Here is a 16,891-nt window from a genome sequence, read left to right as displayed (position 1 = left end):
AACTGCCAGTTTTCCTGTGTTAATTATTAATATGACCTGTTTATGTACTAGTTATCCAGCTAACCATTAATGTCTGTTTACTCATTGATGACCTTTGCAACTGCGTACCAGTCTCTTGGCCTGTAAATGTCAACATTTTTTAAAATAATCGAAATGCTCTTCATATCTTATGACTATCTAACCAGCCCCTTAAAGATTTTTTATTTAATGGAAAAACAAAATGTAAATACTGTCATTTTGCAAGGATTACAAGTCACAGAATTATAAGTGAAGGGAGTTTAAGTGAGAAAATCTGGAAGAAAAAAATCTCACTATAAAATTCTCTCACTTTTGTACTAAAAACCAAAAGCCACCCAATCAACACTAGAGGACCAGGACCTAGTCCTGGGGAATAGAACACATTTTTCTCAAAATTTCATTGTTAAGCACTTCCACATTCAAATAAGTCTGCAGGATTTATCTCTAGTTAGGCAGTCAGTATACATTTAGCCTGACACTGGCAAGACATTTCTATTCCACACACTCTCCTCCTAATGGCTAAAACTTAGATTAGGCAATATAGCTGGATTAAGGCTGCAAGGGGTGACCTTAATTTTACCCATCACTGCAAACTGTGTATCTTTGGTTTTTGCTAATTACGTTAGCCTAATTTAAACGGACAATCAGAAGCCCAGTTAAATACAAAAAGGAAAGCATTTCCCCCTAGAAATGTTGTGTATGATGGTCTCTCCCTAGCTGTTAGTGAAATTATAGAAGCAGACAGCTTTTCTTTTCCTTGGTCAACTAACATCCTTGTCTAGGAAAAGCCCCCTTGAAATATTATCTTTGCAATAACATTTACAATTTCTAGATTTGAAACTGGCTTTTTACTGAAATATTTTCAAATATTAACATCTTCCTGTCCATAAGTAAGAGTGGTGGCATTTACAGAGATTACAGTTTTGAGATATGTCATGTGTGTATGTTCACATTTTCTCGTTTGTTGAGTTCTAACTTCAATAACATTTGGGGGGGGGTATTAGCTACAACCCTGAATGCTTACTATGACTGCCATTTTGTGTTGAATTTATCTTATAGAAAGTAAACTGTGGAGCAATCTGTCAGAAGTCATTGTATTTGCAATCTTTGAGGATTTGGATTGGGACTGGGTGGAAGGTAAACTTCCTAGATCTCCGCTCTGAGCTGCATAGACCATTTCGGTTCAACATTGTGAAGGAATTTGGCTGGGCAGTAACACATTTCCTTAAACACTATGCTTCTGTACAGGATGGTTATACAGTACTTCAAGCATATAAATGCCTCTCAGGTTTTCTGTTATCTGAATGATAATTCACCTTGTCTTTCTCAGTGTGGTAGGTAATAAATAGAAATCTGGACTAGAAGTGAGACATTCTGACTTAGTTAAATCTTTTGGTGTCCTGAAAAAGACAAGTAGACTCAATTACTATGCCAGCAACTATATAAAGATTGTCAAATTAAATATAAAAGCTTATGTTTAAATAATGGTATGACAAAACCCAAGAAAAAAGAGAAAAATCAAAGCTATGCTGACATTGTGACCTGAAATCACCATGCTATGGAAAAAAAAAAAAAGATGCCCTCTAAAATGTGTATTATTGTCCTAAGCTTCTAGAATAGAGATTGAGAGGCTATACTTGGGTAAATCCATATTAACCTAGACTCTTAAACAACTGGCTATTGAGGCATTAATTCATGCTGTGTTCCCACTATACTATAACCACTTCTTTTTGAAACAATTCCACAGTTCATTTGCTAAATATGTATGCATAAAAGGTAATAATACTAATGCCTTACACTTTCAAAGAGCACCTTAAGTAAGCCTCCAAAAATTCCTATGAGGTTAGATAAGTGATATATTGATTTCACTTCACACACCACTGAAATGGTTCAAACACAACAGCGGTTTAATAGTGCACAGTAACACTACACAACAGGTCTGCAACTGAAGAAGCATACCATATCCGACTGAAACTTCAGGGGGAATTTAGGTAGAACATAATTATTTGTACTGGAGCTTCTCCAGGACATTGGGTTAACTCCGTGTTTCTCACAAAAATACTATGGGACCTTAAATAAAACAAAATGGTAAGGACTTTTTAAGAATATCTCATTTGTAAGACCATACCTCAGCATCCCTTACTACAAATGCCTGGGAATTCAGTGCTGACTCAGAGGACAATGCATAAACTAGAATATCCAGCACCATTTCTTGCAGCAACTAGGTCTTCCTTGTAGGTCTCCTATCTAAGACTGACCTAGCTTGACATACTTTAGTTTGTGAAACAAGGGCCATGGCTCAAATGTAATATTCCTCTGGGAAGTGGTGTCCTATCTTCATCTATTTTCACATATGAATCAGTGATATATTTAATCATTTTTTAAAATGCATACTATCTACACGGAGCTGTTTGTTTACCCTCTAACTATATATCCAGTCTCTATAGATCAGAGTGTCTCCTTTAACAATTGTTTTTAAAAAACACAGATTATGATTTGATAGACTGGAACAGCTCTATTTGCTTCATAGATAGCCGGATATTTATTTTCCACTATAAAGAATATAATATTTACCCAATGGACCAGAAAAACTTCTTCATAGCTGCAACTCACCCCATTATGCCAACGTATTTAAATACATATAAGGCCACATTTTGCTTGCCTTACTCATTTTGTAGCCAGTAGGACTATTTGTGCAAATAAAGTGAGCAGGAGTTAGCCCATATGTCCCACCAACTTCTAAGACTCTTTTATAGATTTATGTATAATAGCCTGAGGAAAGGACTTTGGGCAGACTTATAGCTTCCATGATTATTTTTTATTTGTCTTGTGTCCTTCAGCTCTTCTGTCTCCTTCAATGGGAGAGTGGATTATTCAGCACTGTATTCTGTGCTGTGCAGGTGGGAGATGTCTTAAATATCTATATGCTGATGGGGTGAGTGGTTAGGGCATGTTTTTGTTACATATACAAAAGACCAGGAGTAATTTCCATGATCTTTATGTTCCTGCAGGTGTCTGTGTGTGTGTGCACAGTTCCTGGGGAATAAAAGGATAATTGCAGAAGAGAGGAGCATGAATTCATACCTCTGGGATGTACGCTATCCTTTTGTTAATTTGTTGAGTGCCAACAATGTGCTTGATGCTGCATGGAACACAGAGGAGATATGTGTTGAGGGATGATGTTCATATGATGTGTGAGAGCATGGCTCTCACACATCATATGAACATCATCCCTCAACACATATCTCCTCTGTGTTCCATGCAGCATCAAGCACATTGTTGGCACTCAACAAATTAACAAAAGGATAGCTGTATCAATTTAGCCTCCTTAAAACTCCCAGGGCCTGATTTTCTCTTTCAGGACATAAGTAACATCCCTTGACATAAATGGCAGATACTGGTATGCTGCCGAAGGCTAAAGTCCCCTGACACTAAATTACTCCCATTTATGACATGTATCTTATACCTCCTTTCACACCATTTGTGTATTTCACAATTATCTCTGCTCCCAGGAGTTTATAGTCTTGGAAATCCCATATTTGGCATCATGGGAAACATAGATCATCTTTCTCCTTAGTTCTCTTTGTATCTTCTGTTTATAATAAATACAGAGATTCAGAGACTGAAATTTAAACATGCTGAATGCAATGTATGTTTGACCCATTGTAGTGTTGCTATGAATAAGAAATGGGGTCCTTCAGATGTCCTTCCTCCCTACTTTATCTTTGTCATCTCTCCCGCACAGGCTCTCCTCTGTAGCTGGGATGTACATATCGTTCTCTGGTCATTTAGAGTGACCATACCAGGATCACCGAGCACAGAAGTTAAGGTGGAGGACACTATGGCTCACCAAGTGCATTCCCCAGTTATTGGGGTTCATTTATCATTTGGACTCAAACCGTTTGATTAAGAATGTGACTGTGTTATCGGTACAGTATTGTAGTATCTGATGGCGGGGAAACTGCTGCTTTAAATCTAAGGAGGTTGCTTGTTCTGATAATCCGTCAGTAGGTTATTCACAAACTATGGATTTTAGCCCGCTCTGTGGTTCCTTCTAGAGTCCCACCCTTTCAGAGGCAGCACACCTCAGGCACGTACTTACCCTACCCATCGGTGTGCCATCCCCAGCTCCTGATGTGCAGTTCTGTCCAGTTCCAACACAAAGATGGGCCATCACAAACACTAAATTCCCCAATTATCCTACTCTGATCTCTTCTCCCAGAAAACTTGTTCTAACCCAATTTTGGTCTCAAGGGGTTTGTATAGAGAAATACATTTTCGTTGCAAAGTTTGGACCTAGGTCTGAAATTTCCACAAAGTCAGTGGTGTCCAGAGCTGGTGTCAGCTCAGACTGGTTCTATCTGGATAAATAGCCGAACTGTTGGGTGCTTCTCTGAACAGGACCTTTGAACCAACTGAGGTTCATCCATCATCACTTCAAATAAGAGAGTGAGTCCCTTTTAATTTAAATTGTGTGGGAATCTGAGTCACACTCCACACAACAGAATAAGGCAGAGCAGAATTCTACTTGTCACTGTCTATGCTGGATCCTTTTATAGAGCATTTGTAGCTGTTTGCATTCTCTTGAGCTGAACTGATTTAAAGACCCTAAAGGGAAGATAAACTGGGGAGATTTAAAACACAAAGGGCCCAGAACAAGACAGCTGGCCTTGCCACACCTTCCTTGAAAGAAACCCCAGTGCAGGAAGTGTTTTGGCCAGGCAGGGGTATGTCGTGGGGAAGGAAGGGGTGTACCCAGAGCAGTCCTGCACCCCAACTATTTGCTTGCATGGCCCGTCAAGGTCATGACAGATAGGAGACAAGTCAGGGCAGCCCTAACCAGCACCTGAATAAAGGAAGCACAAGCTTCCCCCATCTCCCCATGTCCATCCCCGCCCCAGCACATGGGATGAATTTGTCCATGAGAGCTCTATGATCGTGTAAGATGAATCCATCCATTAATGTCCATCTGCACGGGGTCATTGAAGGGTCTGTTAGAGATAATCAGAGGTCTGTTTTTCCTTTAAAAGTTCTAGTCTGTTTCCCTCACTATTTTCAAAACACCCTGAAGTAGACCATGCATCACAATGAGGTCAAAGCAAAAAAGAAGAAAAAAAACAACACTCCCTGAACAATGACAGTTTTCATTTATTATTGAGTAGTCATGTGCATCTTAAAGTCACCAGTTATCATCAAGAGAAGAATGGAGTTAGACGCCTGACAAGGAAGATGCTCTCTGCAGAAGCATAATGTTCAATTCACTGCCAAGGCTACTGACTTCGGAAACAAAAGGATAATAGGTGAAATAATTAAATCCCTACCTTCAAGGTAAAGTGGCATCAGACTTACACTGACTGTGTTCAGGGTTTTTTAAAGTAACTTCCCTTTTACTAATTTGGGCTTAGTAACATCAAAAGTTTTCAAGGCCTCCAGTCCCGAAGTCACGTGACTGCACCAGACTCTCAACTTACATTAAAAAGAAAAAAAAGGTTTTATCTCTCATGTACGTGAAGAAAAATTTGAAAATGTGCCCTAAAGCTAAAATGTCTGCTTGAGTCTGCAGACAGCCTGAAACAACAGCTCTGAGAAGTGCAAAGTGCTCCATTCACCTTAATTTTCTGCCATTCCAAGGAACAGTGTGGCCATGGTACCGGGACAGGGCTACGGGAGGGAGCTTTCTGGGGTGTGACCAAGGCTCTATATTGCCTGAAGTCTTTTCTTTTCTTTTCTTTTCTTTTCTTTTCTTTTTTATTTAGGGAAGATTCCACAATCCTTGCTCATGTTGAGCAATATCTTACTCCACTAATATCAATCACACTGCTTGTAGAATAAGGTACTACTCACTTTGACTAACAGACATCTTTGTGGAGATGAACATTAATAGATGTCATTAGATAGGATCACAAGCTTGAAATCAATGAAACGACTAGTACTTGTGCAGCAAAATTCTACTCAGCGAGAGAAAGGGTGGCAGCACCTAACCTATGGATTGTAAACTTTCTGGGGCAGGCATCTGTCCCATTATAAGAAAACAATAAGCACAATCAGAAAGTTAAATAAGTCTAGTTCTAGACGTCTGTAAAACAAGCGCAATTTGGAGGAACTGTAATAATACTAATAATAGTCAAAGGACAAAATTTATAGGTGATGTACAATAATATTACTGTGTGTGAATGAGTGTCAGTAATGAAACATAGTCAATGAGGAACAGTTTTTAATGCTCAGAAAGTGGTTAAGCTCAGACAAACTTAAATATTTTCCAAAACAATTTATATTTATTAATGGCTACTACAAAATCCATTTACCCGTAATCAAGTGAAACTTGAGGGTGCTGGCTTTCTTAAGTGCCTAGAGTCAACAATATTAAAGTAAATAGTGGAGGACATTCCAAGATAGTATTAACACAATTGATCTATTGATGATTGCACAATGGGAGGTTATCTTTTGTTAATTGACTCAGTAAATAACCTCAAAGGCGTCACTAGTAGGAAAAAAAAATCTGTTGGATATGGGAAAGTTGACAGGGTTTAAAAGAGGGTGAGGGAGCTGTTACATTCCCTAAACAGTTTACCCACTCACTAAAATAATAACACAGAGATAACTCCTCTGAGCAGATAAAAGCACTAAGATACGTCTTGGGAGATGCTAACAAGAAACCAAGTGGGATCTGATGTGTGCATGGGTGGAAAGTGAAGCCCTCAAATTCTGGTGGCTTGTACCATGTTGCATGTGAAACACTGAGATTTTTTTCAGAGTAACAGCCGTGTTAGTCTGTATTCGCAAAAAGAAAAGGAGTACTTGTGGCACCTTAGAGACTAACTAATTTATCTGAGCATGAGCTTTCGTGAGCTACAGCTCACTTCATCGGATGCATACCGTGGAAACTGCAGAAGACATTATATACACACAGAGACCATGAAACAATACCTCCTCCCACCCCACTGTCCTGCTGGTAATAGGTTATCTAAAGTTATCATCAAGTTGGGCCATTTCCAGCACAAATCCAGGTTTTCTCACCCTCCGCCCCCCCCCCCCCCCCACAAACTCACTTTCCTGCTGGTAATAGCCCATCCAAAGTGACCACTCTCCTCACAATGTGTATGATAATCAAGGTGGGCCATTTCCTGCACAAATCCAGGTTCTCTCACTCCCTCACCCCCCTCCAAAAACCACACACACAAACTCGCTCTCCTGCTGGTAATAGCCCATCCAAAGTGACCACTCTCTTCACAATGTGTATGATAATCAAGATGGGCCATTTCCTGCACAAGTGAGGGAGTGAGAGAACCTGGATTTGTGCAGGAAATGGCCCACCTTGATTATCATACACATTGTGAAGAGAGTGGTCACTTTGGATGGGCTATTACCAGCAGGAAAGTGAGTTTGTGTGCGGGGGGGCGGAGGGTGAGAAAACCTGGATTTGTGCTGGAAATGGCCCAACTTGATGATCACTTTAGATAAGCTATTACCAGCAGGACAGTGGGGCGGGAGGAGGTATTGTTTCATGGTCTCTGTGTGTATATAATGTCTTCTGCAGTTTCCACGGTATGCATCCGATGAAGTGAGCTGTAGCTCACGAAAGCTCATGCTCAAATAAATTGGTTAGTCTCTAAGGTGCCACAAGTACTCCTTTTCTTTTTGAGATTTTTTTGCACTTGCTTTCACATAAGCATGGCAAATGGAGTTGTCATATTGGAGCTGTCCCTAACACAGAAAGAGCCTCAAGAAGACACATTTACATAAGGTGTGCTCTATGCGCATCAGACATACCTTATTTGTTTCATAACAATGTAACCAGCCAACATTTCTCAAAGGCACATTTTGAAAACCCAACACTTTCCCTTGTTTTTTGCCCTTCCCCCTTTCCTGTTTCACTCTATTTTATTTAGGTTTTTTTTTCCCAGCAAATGCACAGGGCTGTAAATTCCTGATCTATTGAAGCACTTAAGCACGTGTGCAGTTCTGCGGATGTCAATGGGGCCACTCGCTCAGATTAATTATGCATGTGTTTAGGACCCAGATGTTTAAAGCTATTTAGGCATTGCTGTGCTCAGCATTGCAACACCTAACTGACTTAGGAGCCTACATCTCATTACCAGAAGGATTTAGGCACTTTGGAGCCTAAATCTCATTGGCTGCCAAGGGAATCTTGACACTTAGCTAAATACCTTTTAAAAATCTGGGCCAAGTGCTTTGCAGTATCAGGGCTTAGGTGTTTATTACTGTTATTACTTGATCATTTCATTGTAGGTCTGGCTGTCTCATTTCTTCAGTCTTGTCCAATGTGCACGTGTCCTCAAACTGAGTTCTCTGGGCCAGTTCCTTGTTGACTTAATTAGAGCTATGCTGAAAGACACCCCCACATTCAATACATTTAAAAGGATTCTGTTCTTCTCTTTCTAAGAATAGCCTTCTTCCCCTTCTGATTCTGCCTGTTTTTAAAAGATTTTCTCATGTGTTGCCTTTCGTATTCTCCCCCACCTCTCCATCTCTCCGATATTCCCAGTTTCTGCAAGGCATAGTGGGTGGAGTAGAGCATATCAGGGAGCCAATTACAGCTGCTGGAATTTCTAGCTAATTCTATATGGACACCAGCCCCAGAATAGACGATAGCAGGAGAGAGGCTGCTCTAATTATCATTGTCATTTATTACTTGTATTAGGGTCTACCCCAGCTGGTGACTTCCCTCAATGAGCTGTGTTGCCAGCTGGGAATTGCTTGAGTTCAGCAGCACTGTTGCCTTGTCTTTTCTGGCTCACTAAACTGGGGCTGGGAAGAGAATTAGCATAGGAGCTGGGTACACTGGCCCTTTACACACTGGAGAGTCTCCTGCAGTGGGGGAATCTCATGCTAAGGAGATATGCCATCAGCTTCTCATCTCTTTGTGCCACCCGAAGGGGTCAAATTGCGGAGAGAATCTGGTGCCTCATCTTTTATTCTTTCACTTTGATTTGTATTTCTTTTCTCTTGTTAAATCTCTTTTTTGCCCTTTCTGCCCTTCCCCTTCATACACCCTATTTCTGATCCCTCCATTTCTCTCACTCTCGTCTTTTTCCTCCCCTAACAACCCCTTATGCCAGGGCCAGGATCAATTTGGAAGCTCTGCTTCACTCAGCGTGGACATAGGACATATAGTCATTTGTTCCTATTTCAGTTGCACTCAGCTGGGAGCAAACATCACTTCTGCTCTTGTCTGAGAACATCTAATAAGCATCTGGGAAGGAGGAAACCCTGCCTATACTTTGGGTAAACAGCTGCTGAGGAGGGAGTATGACTAGCTAGTGCTTTTTTACCCATGGTCTGTAATATGTCAGGGGATTTAGAAGGGAATTACCTCCCCTCCAGCTTATGACCCTCCGGAATCACCTACACCGAGTCATGCTGCTTTTCATGTCATATCAACAGCCTAATGTGCAAAAATCAAACAATCTGTGCCACTTTTTTAGAAGCGTGCCCAGACTGTAGGAACAAAGGAGCTCCTGTTTCCTAATCTCAATAACAATTAAGACATCAGATTAATAGAATCTTTAAATGCTTTGACGGAGGCATATGGAACACTCTATGTTTGCATTACCATAAAGCCTATCAGCAACCTGAACATTAAAGGTCACCTACGGGAACATAAAATAACAGTGCTGCAAACAAGACTCAGCTTGCTGCCTTGTTGTGAAAAAATCATTGTCATTTCTTACATGGCCAGTTTTTGGAGCTGCTGGTCAACTTCACAGGACCTGCACTTTACCCCTGAGCCATTTCGTGGGCATGGAATTTTATTTCATGGGCATGGAATTCCCTGGCCTTAAGGAGCATGTCATGCTATCTCCTCTCCACCCCTTCCTCCTCCTACTTTTTATTCCCCTTAGCCCATCAGCTAGGTTGGGTTATCATGCAAGCATCTGCCATCTTCATCTATCTAAGGTGGCACTAAGGTCCACTTGCTTACCATCTTTTTTGATGCAATCCATTTGTTCCTTCCTCAGCTTTCCCCAGGTCTCTTTCCCACCACCCTCTCCTGCCATGCTATTGTCTCCAGGTTCTCTTAATTCATCCTTGGCATATTGTTTTCACCTTTTCCAAAAGGGCTGAACCTCCCCAAAAGGGCTGTCGTGGCTGGGATGGAAGTGTATAAGGTGGGTATCTGATGACTTTAAAAGCATCCGATAGCTCAGGGCAGATGGGGCCCTTTAGACTGGGAGCACAGACTACTTGGGAGAAGAAAATTTCTGATCACAGATTCCCATTAAATGCAGCCTGATGCTGGTCAGCAGAGACACCAGTACCTTCTGTTGGGAGTCCACTAGGCTATGGCAACAAGGCAGGAAGAGAGCGAGTAAATACTTAGTTTAACTGGGGAAAGGCCCTCTCACTGTGATATATGTCAGGAACGTCAACTGATATACTGTAGTTCTTATTGGTGCAAGGTGACTACTTCCCTCTTCCCCTTCCTTGACTCAAAATTGCACTCACTGGTTCACGTAATGAATGTAATACCCTTGCTAATAGGATTGAACCACAATGCCTATCCTTTAACTTGGCACCAAAGCCCAGAGTGCATTTACTTTTAGCTGGCTATTTTAAAATGCTGTCTGCCTGGTAACTGTTCCAGCATCTGCTCTCCCAATATTCTGAGTAGTATTCCTCAGAATTATCCTGGATCAGACATAAATGAAGAACTTGTGCAGAGGACTCAAATTTCGCTACTGGGGTTGTAACTCAGGCCAGGATTAAATGCCAGCATTTGTAGCACCCCTGTGGAAGTAAGCGTTCTGAACTCCAAGACTGATGGGATGTTCTCCTTAAAAATGTTAATGTTCAAGTATTGTGGGGATACAAACATTAGAAATCTCTCTGGGGAACAAGCCTAAAAGGTCACCATTTTGGGGAGGAGTAGCTAGAGAACAGTGAACGCCAAACATTTTCCTTTGTGGGAGTGAGGGGAAGCAAAATCCTTTATTTGTCCTTTGCTTCCAACCATCCAACCTCCTGTGACTCATCATTTGTCCATTGCTCCTTGTGACACTGGTGAGTTACCCCATTCGCTTTCTTTCCTAGCCTGGTGTGAGTTCTATAACAAGAGCAGCAGAGCTGATGGGTGTCTGAACAGATTGGCAGGCTCCTGTCAGTGCCCCTGCAGGAAGACAATAGAGGGACACTCAGACTTTTGCTCATGGTTCCTCTTTTGCCTTGGGATTCTCAGAGATAATGGCCCTCGGTCAGGAAGCCTTAGTAGACTGCAGCATAACAGTACTTAGGATAATGTCTTTTCTCTTTGCTTCTTCCACCCCCTGATATGTTTTGTCACAGAAACTCAGGAAACTCTTCCTCCCAGCAAATTCTCTGTATGTGTTCCCTAAACTGAAATCACTCAATAAAAACTGTAAGTGATCAAGTTTACACCTCTGCCACCTGCTCCAAGAGTTCAGTCATTTCCCTGACCCAGTGTTTCAGCACAACAGATGTCCCTGCCACTATCCTTGACCTAATCATAGCACTTATGACCCACATGTTTCTTGGTCACAGACAAGCACGGGGCAAAAGTATCTTACAGGCCAACCGCTATAGCTTGCGTTAGATCCGCGAGAACAGTGTGTGAAATTCCTGTTAGGTTCCGTTTCTTCTGGCCTGCTAGGGCCAGGATAGCTGAACTTCATAATCTGTCCGAATGCTTCTTCACTTCCATGGCACAGGCAGTTCCTTGGTGGAAAGAACAGGGGGCAGAGGTGGGGGGGAGGGGAGGGGGGCAGAGGGAGGATGTGCTCAGATTCTAAAATCAGATGACAGGCACAGGTGCTAGCTGTGGAAGAGTGCTGCAATCCAATGGCATGCACCACAGAAATCACAGGCTGGCCTCGTTCTCTCGCTGTTCTGAACCACAGATTGAGTGTCAGGAGTTATGACTGTGATGTAAAACTGTAAACCTGACCACATACATTTATTAAAAATTCCTTGTCACTTTCTGTAAGAATCCAGGAGGCTGTTAGTTCAGTGGTTTAGCCAAATCCCAAATTAGGTAATTGCATTTTACCTTCTTAATTACATTCCCCATCGTTTATCGTTGGGCACGTTAGTTTTCACTTACTTTTTCTCCGAACCCGAAACTGGCCTGAATCAGAATTCCTGATCCACATACTTCTAAAGTATGATTACATTTGGATCTGGATCCATATCTATTGTTAATCCCATTTGCCAAACTTGGGGAACAACTGCCTCGTGTCACTGGTGAAAATAGCTACCATTAACCCCAGAGGCTGCATTTCTGTGGAAAGTTAAGTGATCCCTATTCACACAGGTCCAAGTCTTTAAACAGTTGAGGCTTTCTGCTTGCACAAAATAATGCCATGTGCAAACTCTAGCTTTTGTGTACCAATAGGATATCTGTACATGCAAAGAATAATATTGAACCTGCAAGTGCACAAGTGGGTTTATAAATGAATGCAGAGTGTAGACAATATTTTTCACACAGACTTTCACCTTTCTTTCAAAAGTGCATGCTGCACAGTTGCAGAGCACTTGTGAAAGTTCTGCTACTGAACTATTTCCCAGTGTTCTCACATCAGGTATCACAAGCCAAGGCTCTGCTTGGGCTCCCGCCGAAACAAATGGTAAAAGTCCCATTTGCCTCCATAGTTCAGGATCAGACCTTAAGCATGAGATGGCTAGATCGTCGGGCTCAATGGCTAATGATCAATGGCTCCATGTCTTGTTGGCAGCCGATATCAAGTGGAGTGCCCCAGGGGTTGGTCCTGGATGGTTTTGTTCAACATCTTCATTAATGATCTGGAGGAGGGGGTGGATTGCACCCTCAGCAAGTTCGTGGACGACACTAAGCTGAGGTGAGAGGTAGATATGCTGGAGGGTAGGGATAGGGTCTAGAGTGACCTAGACAAATTGGAGGATTGGGCCAAAAGAAATCTGATGAGGTTCAATAAGGACAAGTGCAGAGTCCTGCACTTAGGACGGAAGAATCCCAGGCACTGCTACAGGTTGGGGACTGACTGGCTAAGCAGCAGTTCTGCAGAAAAGGACCTGGGGGTTACAGTGGACAAGAAGCTGGATATGAGTCAGCAGTGTGCCCTTGTTGCCAAGACGGCTAAAGGCATATTGGGCTGCATTAGTAAGAGCATTGCTAGCAGATTGAGAAAAGTGATTATTCCCCTCTATTCAGCACTGGTGGGGACGCATCTGGAGTATTGCGTCTAGTTTTGGGCCCCCACTACAGAAGGAATGTGGACAAATTGGAGAGAGTCCAGCAGAGGGCAACAAAAATGATGAGGGGGCTGAGGCACATGACTTATGAGGCGAGACTGAGGGAACTGGAATTATTTAGTCTGCAGAAGAGAAAAGTGAGGGGGGGTGGGATTTGATAGTAGCCTTCAACTACCTGAAGGGGAGTTCCAAAGAGGATGGAGCTAGGCTGTTCTCAGTGGTGTCAGATGACAGAACAAGGAGCAATGGTCTCAAGTTGCAGCGGGGGAAGTCTAGGTTGGATATTAGGAAAAACTATTTCACTAGGAGGGTGGTGAAGCACTGGAATGCGTTATCTATGGAGGTGGTGAAATTTCCATCCTTGGAGGTTTTTAAGGCCCAGCTTGACAAAGCCCTGGCTGGGATGATTTAGTTGGGGTTGGTTCTGGTTTGAGCAGCGGTTGGACTAGATGACCTCCTGAGGTCTCTTCCAACCCTAATCTTCTATGATTCTATGAGATGGGATAGATCAGTACTGGGATAATAGATTCATAAGAAACTCCCTAGTAATGCAAGAATGTGCTTTGATAGACACCATTCTTCCTTCTCTGACAATACCAAACCACCCCTAACTCCGCTAGGAGTGAGGCCTGAGGTGGTGCTATCTTTCTGATATAACAGAGGCACTGAACACTATGGTCATTTTTAAAAAAAATCCCACAGCAGTTTTCTTTACAATTTACAGTTGACCCCAGTGTCCTGGCCAAGTTCCAAATCAGATCATTACATTCTTTCTATCTAAGTTTCCCATACAGTTTCCACTGGATACAGTATTTGCCTTCACTCCCTGTCTTAACTTTTTGGGTACTCTTAGTGCATGCTGTTAAACATATACCACATTTCCCTTCTCTTTCCAATGCCAGCTACATTCCAATTGTAGGTGCAGTGATCCCTTTAATAGTTTGTATACCAGTGTGTTGTTAAAGCACTTCAGGTCATTTTGAGATGAAGGCACTATATAAATGGAAGTTCATATTAAATCAATAAATAATACTTGTGTTAGAAAAATAATTCCATGTTGTGTATGTGGCAGCAAAGATGAAAATTAGCATTTCTAACAGAGAGTCACTCTATTTCCTTCATGCTCTTGACATCTGAACAGACTATCAAAACGGATTCACGTAGAAAATTTTATGTCAGCAAAAAGCTTTTGGCATAGGAGAGACCTTCCAGGTTTTAGAAGAGAAACTGCCCTTCTAGGAACTCATAGCTGTTGTGGCTACTATGTAAATCTCTTTATCCAGTCAATCAGACCTGAAATAAAATACACTGAACTGATGCTTGGATAGCATATAAATTCCAACTCACATGAGGCCTAGTGAGCTATAATGCAGAAAAAGGATTTTTCATTCCCCATTTGTAAGACGATATCTGCTGGGCTCATGAACTGAAAATATTTTAGGGGCCTGCGCCTTTACAAGGTAAACTGTCTCTATTGTGCAGGAGAACATTCACTGAAATAGTTAACATGGATCATCTGATGACATTAGCTTTGTAAGTAATTTCCATGATGTCAAGGGCACACTGGAGATTAAAGGGGGATTAAGGTCTACTTGCACAGTCAAAGCATCAAAGTAAATTGACTTGACTTGGCAGGCTGCACCTAAAGTTGGCAAGTTTTCACTAACTAATCATATAAAGCCCAGGTTTGTGGTGTTAGTTAGACTGCACTTTCACAGAGGCCAGGAAACGTTAATCTTTCAAGGTGGGAGGTTTAAGGGGTTGGGAAAGAGGAGGGGAGACTGACAAGGAGAGTTTTGCAGTGTCAGAGTGCCAAGAGGCACTAAGTAAAATAATGACCCTATTTTACTAGGGAAGACTGTGTGTTTTAAGAGAAACTCGGTTGGATTTTTATCCAAAATCTTTTTCCCCGGGAAAGTTTATTTTCCACCCCCTTTTCTGTCACAAAATGCAGTCTCCTCATAAAAGATCAGACGTTGCACAGGAACTTCACTGAATAAAGATGAGTTTATATTTTAAAAAGGAAACAGCTGGATTGCAAAAGCAAGGGAGGTAGGCAGCTCTTGTTTCATTAGCAAAGGGAAACTCGGGCCCCAGAGGAGAACAACTGGGATAGCAGCCATGACAGAGAGAAAAAAAGGAAACAGAAGATCATAAAGAACTAATAATGAAAAATGGAAAGTGAGAAAGAGCCAAGAAAAACAAGCAATAAATAGATTAAAGAAGAAGAAGGAGAAGAAGAGGAAGAATAAATGCAAAGCAACAAAGTGGGGAAAGTACAGGACAGAGTATGCATTTTATTAAAACAAAAACTGATGATTCTGAAAACCATTAGGAGCTCAATGGAAATTTTAAAGTGATAACCTTTTGGACTCAGAGCTGATTGCTGGATATCAATTGTGTGCCTTGTTTCAATATAAAATTGGAGGAGGAATACTGCTTGTAATCTGACAGTGGTTTCTCTACCCCCTCACTTGAAAGACAGTGATAAGTTTAGATAAATAGCAGGGTCTAGGCCACTTCCAAACTGATGAATCAGGGTTCTCTTAGAGCACCTTATAAAACTTCTATCCTACGATTGTTTAGAAGGATCCAATTAAATGTTTACCTATGCAGTAATCGGTGGATGCTGATTTGAATCTAGTGAGGGGAGGCGTCCATCTAAACAGTTTCAGATGGAGGAAGAGTGGAGATCGAAGGAAGAGAGAGTTAGGAAGAAAAACAGATACTAGTCTGTCCTTCGTCTTGAAATCTGTTCATTGTGATAAAATATACAAACCCAGCCAAGTCCTCACCATCCAAGAAGGAACAGATTTTTTTCAGCTGCCCTTCAATTAGATCCATAATAATCCTGCATCTTTATGTGGTTTACACATGACACCTCAACCAGCAGAAATGGTGCTATTCTTTTAATTTTTACTGTGCTCATTAGATTTTAATAGGAGTGGTTGTTTGATGGCGGGTAGGGTGGTGGTGGTGGGGAGAATGCACTTGGTGATGCATAGTGGAATGTACATTAATCTTGTTAATGACAACACAGTTAATGGCTGGCAAAACATTACTTTTGAATTAACCTTTCTCTTGTGCAGGCTGTACTTGAGAAACGGAGCCAGGACACTGAAGATATAGGGAAAGTGCATGAAGACAGGGATACAGGATTTCCTATGATTTTATGTTGTTCTTAATTAGGAAGCATATTGGCAGCAAATGCTAACATGTGTTAGGATGTTTAGCTGTAGCCAAATAAGTGTTTTCTATTACAATGCTGAATTCCTTGCCTAGACGGAGTGCATGCTGTTCTGTTCATGTCTCACAAAATCCCTTTATAAGTCATCTCGGTGGCCAATTTTCTGCTGGCTCATGCTGCAAAACTCATTGAACATATGCACTGGTATTCCATAAGGGTCGTCCTCCTCACTTGTAGGTCAGACAGAATAATTTTTTGAAAAAAAATTTAGAAAAAGGGTGGCAAGTGAGGAAGCCCTTCTGAAACGCTGCTGCATTCCCGCTGAACAATGGCCTGTAGTGAGCATGTTCAGTATGAGCATGAGGTAGGGAATGGATGTGACTGGCTCTCTGCCGTCACATCTTCATAACATGCACTAGGCAAATCACTCATAAGGAATCATTAACCTGACAAAATTTGCCTCTTTTACTGTTGGTGAAT

At 41.6% G+C, this 16,891-nt stretch overlaps 1 long non-coding RNA gene across 1 annotated transcript in view; it reads left to right on the top strand.

Moving 5' to 3' along the window:
* Positions 1–16,891, top strand: part of LOC125643369 (uncharacterized) — a 134,315-nt gene that overhangs the window by 93,690 nt on the left and 23,734 nt on the right. The gene's annotated exons all lie outside the window — the stretch shown is intronic.

This window comes from Caretta caretta, chromosome 10, assembly GCF_965140235.1.
Source record: "Caretta caretta isolate rCarCar2 chromosome 10, rCarCar1.hap1, whole genome shotgun sequence".
In the NCBI taxonomy this organism is placed as follows: Eukaryota; Metazoa; Chordata; order Testudines; family Cheloniidae; genus Caretta; species Caretta caretta.
Note: the sequence above shows the minus strand (reverse complement) of the source record. Positions and strands in the feature narration are given on the sequence as shown.